General features: G+C 42.7%; 1 pseudogene; it reads left to right on the forward strand.

The window, feature by feature from the left end:
* The first annotated feature begins 583 nt into the window (after positions 1 to 583).
* On the forward strand, positions 584 to 2,532 carry LOC103254328 (annotated as a pseudogene).
* Positions 2,533 to 8,726: the final 6,194 nt, after the last annotated feature.

Raw genomic sequence — 8,726 nt, forward strand, 5'->3', positions numbered from 1 at the left:
CCCCTCAGCTGTGAACTCTGTATTTCCCCCTTGGACTTGGACATCAATCGGGTAAGAATCTGTTTTACGATGGAAATCAATTTATGTATTCTAGTTGGAGAAAGGGTGCCAGCACACCCATCTGCCCATCTAGCCCTTGAAGTTCCCTGCATCAGAAAGTAGCAGAATTGCTTGGGTCATGATGTTTCTGTCCTGTACTGTCCCAATCCTCTAAGACAAGGATGCTCACAAATATGAAATGACTTGGAACTAGAAGAATTCATTTGCTCTAGCTGATATTTCACTAAGGTGGTATCTGAAATCCTACTTTATGTCCATCAGTATTACATGCAAGATTTCCGATTTCTATTATATACACACACTAGACGTGTACATGTATATTCATGCATATGTGTGTATATACCTGTGAGAGGGAGAGATAGTTATACACTATTTCTCCCATAAAAATGTCAATATAAAATGTATTTTATTTACTGATGATAACTATATGCCATAAACAAAAGTATAATTAACTCACTCATTTGTACTTGAGGTCCAGAAAACATTAAAAGAGTGAACTTGAGTCGGCCGAGGCACCATCACCATGTCCCTAATGACCTTGGCTGGCCGGGGTCTGGGGGCCATATGGTTCCCAACCCACGGGCAGGTGACGGTGCTGCAGGCGCGGGGCCTAGGGGCCAAGGGCCCCGGGGACACGAGCGATGCGTACGCGGTGATACAGGTCAGCAGGAGAAGTAAGCCACGTCGGTGTCGGAGCGCAGCCTGGGCGCGCCGGTGTGGCGGGAGGAGGCCACCTTCTAGCTGCCTTCACTGCTGTCCTCCGGTCCCACGGCCGCCGCCACCCTGCAGCTCACCGTGCTGCACCGCGCGCTACTCGGCCTCGACAAGTTCCTGGGCTGCACTGAGGTGGACCTGCAGGAGCTGCACCGCGACCAGGGCCACAGAAAGACGGAGTGGTATACCTTGAAATCCAAGCCAGGAAGGAAGAATAAAGTGTGAAGGGAAATCAAGGTTGACATCCAGTTTATGAGGAACAACATGATGGCCAGCATGTTTGACCTTTCCACGAAAGACAAGTCTTGGAATCCATTTGGAAAACCGAAGGACAAGATCAAGGGGAAGAACAAGGACAGTGCCTCTGATACTGCTTCTCCCATTGTCCCTAGCACGACACTCTCAGTCGATAGTGATGATGAGTGTTCGTCCAAAGACAAGAAAAAGAAATCCAAGATCAAGACCTTGTTTTCCAAGACGAATCTGCAAAAAACTCCACTTTCCCAGTCCATGTCTGTTCTGCCGACTTCAAAGTCAGACAAGGTCTTGCTTCGTCCTGGAGACTTTCAGTCCCGGTGGGACGATGACGACAATGAGGACGAGTCCTCCTCAGCCTCAGATGTCATGTCTCACAGGAGAACTGCAAGTACAGATCTTAAGCAGCTAAGCCAAGTCAATTTCACCCTTCCCAAGAAGGAAGGACTCTCTCCTTTCTTGGTGGCCTTTGGTCTAAAAATGATGTCCTCTCTCTCTATCATTTGTATCAATGGGAATCATGCTACCATGTTTACCTGGAGCAGCCAGAAGCCAAGGGTGAGACCAAGGATAGCAGCCCTTCTTCCTCTCCATCCCCCCAGGGCTTCAGAAAGAAACATCTGTTCTCATCTACTGAAAACCTGGCTGCGCGGTCTTGGAAGGAGGCTGCGGAAGGAGGTGGGATGTCTTCTGACAGGCGGCTGTCAGAGTCTTCCACCAAGGACTCTCCGAAGTCTATGTCTCTGCCTTCCTACCGACCACTGGTCAGTGGGGACAATAAGGAAAATACGGCTCCAGCAAATGTGGAGGTTGCAAAAGAAGCCAAAGAGAACAAGAAGCAGGAGACCAAGAGGTCCTCTCTGCTTTCTCTGGTGATGGGGAAGAAGGATGTGGCTAAGGACAGTGAAGGTGAAGGCCCTCCTAGCATCCTGGGGAAGGAGAAGGAAGGCACGCTCACGGAGGTCAAGCCGAGGGAGGATGCATCAGCATCTGCTGGAGACCTAGTAAGAAGATCTGAGAAAGATACTGCAGCTATTGTCTCTAGGCAGGGTAACTCCCTGAACCCCTTTGAAGATGTGCGGATCACAGAACTGGAAGCTGACCGAGTCCAAGTCTGAACTGAAGCGGCCAATTCCCTCTCCAAGGGCTCCCCAGACCAGAGCTGTCAAACCTCAACTTCATCCTGTGAAGCCAATGAACACAACAGCCACTAAGATTGCTAACTCCAGCTTGGGACCTGCTACCATCATCAGTGAGAACATGACCGACGAGCCCATGGTGAAGAAATACACCTCCTCGGACTCTGCTTTTGCCTACGCACAACTGACCCATGATGAGCTAATCCAACTGGTTCTGAAGCAGAAGGAAACCATAAGCAAGAAGGAGTTCCAGGTACGTGAGCTGGAAGACTACATCGACAACCTGCTTGTCAGGGTCATGGAGGAAACCCGCAACATTCTTCACATCCCAGCTCAGCCTGGCAAGAAAGCAGGAAAGATGTAAACAGCCAGAATGAAACACTGAGATGTGTGGTGAGCTTGTTTCTACCTGCACCTGGGATCAGGGACTCACTATGCCCGATAACCAACCAGCAGGCTCAAATCACCACCTCCCTCGCCTGTTATCTGGCAAGAGTCAGTTCTACCAGTTGAAGCCAGTGTAATTATTACAATGAATCTTTTACTGTACATCCTCACGGCTTTATTTTTAAATGCCACTGTGCCTTTAACTGTGTTGTAAATATGTTATGCCCACCAGAGACGTGTTTATAAGATCTGATCCTGAGCCTGAGCTTCATATGGCATGGGAGGTATTAATGTATTTTAACAAGGGAGTTTTCTTTCTTTCGCATTGAGATTTTTTTTCAGTATGCATCCTCCAGCCATTAAAGCATAGGATGGAATGAGAAAAGGACCATGCAACTGGTGCTGTGTTACCTACATGGACTTTCTTGGGTTTGAGTAGTTGCAGGTGTGGCTTTTGGCTATAGATGGTAAATTTTGATACAGTGTAAACCTACCTGAGTCCTCAGTCTTTTTTTTTTTCTTTTTTGATGGGAGCAGAAGTGTTTAGAAAAATCCTCAGTGTGCCTTTCAGACTTTGAACAAGCTGCATTTTCTAAACATCAACTCCCAGAACTCTTTAGCCATAAAATGTGCTGTTTAGATCCAGAGCCCTTCTACTGGTGATATGAAAAACAAGATGGAGTAATTCAGAGAATCACTTCTTACTCTATTAGGAGAAGCTGGTCAAAGCCCTTCCTCTGGTGACAGCAGGGCTTCTGCTGGCTAGACTGGCCTTTTCATCACCTTGACAGGGGACTCGGTGATTCAGGCCCTCACTAAAACAGTCTGTCAAGCATGGATGATGTCAGTAGGACTCCTTTGGCCACTTCCTTTGCTTGGATCCCTGGTTTCCTTACCAGCACTGCCCGGAGAGGGACAGGGTCCACCAACTCCTCTAGGTGAAGAAGCCCCTTCACTGTGCATGCACAGGAAGCCACGGACTTGGACCCTAAAGGGCTTGAACTACATGCATTCATGTCTGTTCTTTGAATACTTCTTTACCCTGCCTGAAAGGAAACCCAAGTTACTTCTGGGATACTGGAGAAATCGTAGTGAGGGGCTTAGTGTAGTTAATAAAATTTAAAGGTCAGTAGAACACAGAAATGCCTCAGTCTTTAAACTGTTGCTGCTTTTTCTTTTTCCTTAATGAATCTCGACTCACATTTTACCTTCTTATTATAAAATTGTGAAGAGCAAGAAGATGATGCCTATTTTTGGATTACTGTATTTTAAAAACTAGATTAATAGACTTTTTAAAGAAAAAACTAGGGCACTTGCCCCCTTCTTAACTAAAAGTACTAGTTCATATTCTTTGGGTAATTTTATTGTTACTTACCTAATACTGTAGGTAGAATGTTTCTGTGTTGCTTATTCTTTTTCCTGGGACGTGATAGAACCTCATCAGCTCTGACATCTCTCCTGGGGGAAGAATATCACATGATATTGATATAGTAGCAGTTATTAAATGGAAAATCTCATCTATGTGTGTTATTACATTGGGATTAAAGAGGTAAGATATTTATTGGCGGCGAAATCCTCTTTTCAGGATCTGCTGCAGCATTGGCTACATTCGAGCACTTCAATCTGAAGGATAATACTGTAACTTGATTTATCAAATTAGTTTTTAATTATTTACAACTAAAACTTAATTCTTTCCTACAGTACTGGGACCACTGTAAACTTTTCAAATGACTTGTATTTTTGTAGTTCTATGAAAATTATTTGCTTATAAAGAAAAATGTATATTCAGTTGAACTCTGAAAATGTATATGTATATGTTTGTTCTGCGGTATGTTTTTTACTTGACATAAATGTATTTTTACTGTGATAACCCGAGTGTGCTGGGGGCAGGTGTGCTCTGGCTTCTCTTCCTTTGGAGAGCAGGTCTGGAGACCTGCATTGCTCACGAGGTTGGGGTGGTGGTTTTGGAGCTATCTGTTGCTAGGACCTGGGGTGTGTAATTCAGTCAGTGTGAGAGGGATGTCGGGGAGGTGGAGTGAATTCCTGTGCTCTGAAATGCCACTTGGGAACGCTAGAGAATGAAAAACCATTGACTTCAAGGGTGTCTGGCTTCTGCCACTGCTGGGTAAAAATGGTGTTTATAGCATTCCCACACCTCACAAAGTAGATAACCTGAAGGTCATTCAGTTAATAATTCTCCTGGAGGACTCAGCTTTGAGGGTGGGGTGTTAACCAGGAGAAGCTTTTAATTTGCTTTGAGCCATAGCAGAGGTTAGCCAGTTGAGCACTGGAGACCAAATGGAGGAAGTCCTGGGTTCCAGCAGCTGTGTGAGGAGAGCTAGGACTGGCCCCCTTCTGTGCTGATGCCACCTGCCTGGTGGCCCTAGGAGTGGACTGTGCTCTGGAGAAGCCAGAGCAGCTCGCTTCTGGGCCTTGCCTGGTGCCTCCAAAAAGAGCAGTCAGTGCTTGAGGGCAGCAGCAGGTTAAATACTGCTGGAGGTCAGCTGCTGAGAAGGCATCAGTTCCTTGCACAATTTTCTCATATCATCTCATGTCCTGGACTTTGGCAGATGTCCTACCTTCTCCTTTTATACCAGTGTGTTAACCCCATCAAGGCAGGAGGAAGAGGAGAAAGCAAGCCTGCCTTTTGCTGTGCTGAGTTGTGTCCTGAGTGCCAGGGGTGTGTGCCCAGGCCTATATGAATGAGACACAGGCATGTGCTTTCTAGTTTTGCTAACTGGGGAACTCAGAGGGGCAGAGTGAGGACTTTCCATGATACTCAGCCACAGGTGAAATGATGTACTGGTCCTCCCTCCCTGGGTCCCTTCTCCCAGTCAACCTTTTTTTCTTTTTTTAGAACTACTAATGAATGATTCCTTAAGACTGAAAACATAACTGCCTTAGGTAGAGAACTTAACTCCTTGTGTCCACACCAGCCTCAACTCTGGTTTCTCCAGAGAGCCTATGTGAGCCACTAAACTGACTCCCCCTCCCTCCACTTGAAGGATCGCGCAGCATTTTGAGATTATGGAATTGTCATTTCCTGCTTTGTTACTTTGGGAATTTTAAATTTCTTTGGTTTTGTTTTTAAGAAGTAACCTAAAATTTCCTACAACACTAAATAAAATGCTACTACCGTTCAAAAAAAAGAGTGAACTTGTATTATTATGCCTCCATGCTTACAGATTGACATATATTTGCTTATGTACCTCTCACAATAACCCTGTTGATTATAGTTTATTTACCAGTTTAACACATGATATAAACAGAGCTTGAGAAATATGACAACACTATACAACGTGAATATTACACACCTATCTTTAATTATGTTCTGCATGTCTTCTGTACTCAAACTCTTTCAGGATTACACTTCACACTTGGTTTACCTGGAGTACTTCAGTATCTCTAATGTTAATGATCCAAACCCCAACCTAGAATTACCTCTTGCTTTCTCACAAAATTATTTCCTGTATACAGGTTTTCTACCACTCAGAATACTCCAGTGTTTTGACCCCATTTGCCAAATATCATTCTATTTTTATTATCAAGTTTAACACACACTTACAGATTTCAACAAACACTTTTCAAGACCAATGTTTTTCTAATCCCTTTGACAATTTCCAATCTGCTCATCAAGACCTGAACAACAGCTGAATTCATGTACCTATCTCTTCCATGACCACATCTGGGTATTTTCACCTTAATATTTTAAGGGTATTCATCCCTTACCATTAAGAATCACCTTGTGATTTCCTAGCCCTTCCTTGGACTGCTAAACATTTCTTAGTGCAGTGTAAGGGGCCCAGTGTTAGGGGCTTATGTTACTGGACTAAGACCACGTTCTTCAGCAGATACTTAAAAGCAAATAGTATTAAAACATGAGTTGTAGTCAACATGCTTGATAGAACTTTCCGTGATGAAGGAAATGCTTTATGTTTTCCCTGCCCAATTCAGGAGCTTTTACACATATGTGGTTACAGAACACTTGTAATTTGGCAATAATTTGAGTAGCACTGCTGAGGATTTAAAGTTGAGTTATTTATGATTAATTTCAATTTTATAGCCATATGTGTCTAGTAGTTACTCTATTTGGTAGCACAGATCTAGAATTTGGAGGAGGCTGTTAAAATAACAAGATGTATTCAAAACAAAAATTGAAAAGTCACACAAATAGTCAACAGTTCACATCCCACTGTTTGGAGAACTCACTGGAAACCAAAAGCTGAAGAGACAGTGAAGTCATCAAGGTTCTGTGGCATATTTCACAGGTATGCACCAAGTTTCTCCCAACTTTCTGAACTTCCCAGTTTCTTCTTCTTTGGTCAAATGCATCCTCAATTTGACTTCTCTTTACATAGGTAAATAGTTAATAAACCTAACCAGTGGTACTTTTCAGAAACACACCCTGTCTGCAATTAAACTAAACTTAGTCACAACTTAGATCTGGGGAAACATCCACATCAATTGATTGGGTTTTCCATGACAACCACAAAACTACAACTCTGGAACAAAATTAGAAATCAAAGAGGTAGGGCCATTTTGAAGGGAATTAGAAAAATTTATTCATTCTTTCTTGCATTTGTAAAACACTTTTGAGCGCATTTTATGTTCCAAGAAGCATTGGAGGTCTTGGGGATTCAGCAGGGAACTAAACACACTGGGGTTCTACAGACATAAAAAGGAAATTTTTGGAGGAAAATTGGACTTGTAAATATAATGGAAAATGAGTAAATACGAAACTTTGCAATGTACAAAATAATGTGAAAAAAATAAAATAGGTTTGTGGAATGGAGGAGGGGGGATCCTCAGAGCACTGGTCACACAGTACTTTCCAGACCATGTTAAGAATGTATTTTCAACCAAAGAAAACTGAAAGACAATGTTATACTTTATTTTTGATTAATGAGAAAATATAAATTTTGCCACATAGCACAATATATTAAATAATTGCATTGCCATCTCTCTCATAGTAGAATGACACATCTGAGTGGAGTTCTTATGTCTGCACTAACTAGCAATTATGACTTAAAATCACTGGTTCCCAGGAGGAAACAGCTCCACCAGGGAATATAGGGGTTCCATTATATCTGTAGTCATTTTGGTCATTTCTCAAAAACCCTTGCAATTTTATTAGATCATGTATGTCCTCCCATGCGCAGTAACTATCATGACTCTTGAATTTCCATAGTCTCATCTCTTACCTCACATCTATCCAATAGTTTGTGAACTATTTTCGCAAATAGTTTTTGAGATAGACACTTTCAACCATTAAATTTTGAAGTATCACTGCACCGACATACGTTATTTATGCATCTCTCTCAGGAAAGGTGGAGAGTCACCTGTAATCTCAGATAGGTTATTTAACTCCAAAGTTGTGTCTGGACCCTATTGTCTCCTGAAATATATGATGAATTTATGCTGTTTTTAAAAATGTACACTTTAATTTGCATTTAATCTCCATCTGATGCATCCCTTTAGCATTTAAACATATTATGATGTTTCCCAACAAGAAATCTGAATAATAATAAAAAACACAAAAACAAAAACACATTGGACTCCTTTTATTTCCAGCTGCTGTCCTCTCCTCTCTTTCTGAATCTGAGGGTAGAGTCCAGTCATCAGCATTTCTTCTCAGCTCACAGCACCTTCATTCCACTACAGGATGACTTCTGTCCCATTAATTCATGAGCATCATTCTTGTTGACAACGGTAAAGTTCTCATAGGAAAAAAAAACCTCATGAAATGGCATCAGTCTTTATCTTATTTTTAAGCACAGCAGAAATTGATTCCTTCCTGATAAAGATGCTCTATTTTCCCTAGAACTTGTCATGGTTGTCTGAGATTTGGTTTACAGACAGCTGGGTATAGATGGAGTTGAGTCTGCAGGATGTTTATCAGGAGTGATGCCAGGATCCTTATCAGTGGAGAGGATGGGGATAAAGCCTCACTTGTAAAAAGGAAAGCCTATTTGCAGTGCCACCTTGCATCTTCAGCTGGCTACACAGATGGGGCTGTAGAGCTAGCATGGCCTCTCCTATTTGTCCAAAATTAAATCAACTACCAGACCTGTGTTCCTGCCTCCATTAATCATTGTGTACCATCCACCCTGTAGAGAATGTCATCTTGAGGCAGGTGGCTCTCTTCAGCTAAGACAATGCCTGAATGTGCTG

This window comes from Carlito syrichta, unplaced genomic scaffold, assembly GCF_000164805.1.
Source record: "Carlito syrichta isolate Samal-C Ts95f unplaced genomic scaffold, Tarsius_syrichta-2.0.1 Scaffold274922, whole genome shotgun sequence".
Classification (NCBI taxonomy): Eukaryota; Metazoa; Chordata; class Mammalia; order Primates; family Tarsiidae; genus Carlito; species Carlito syrichta.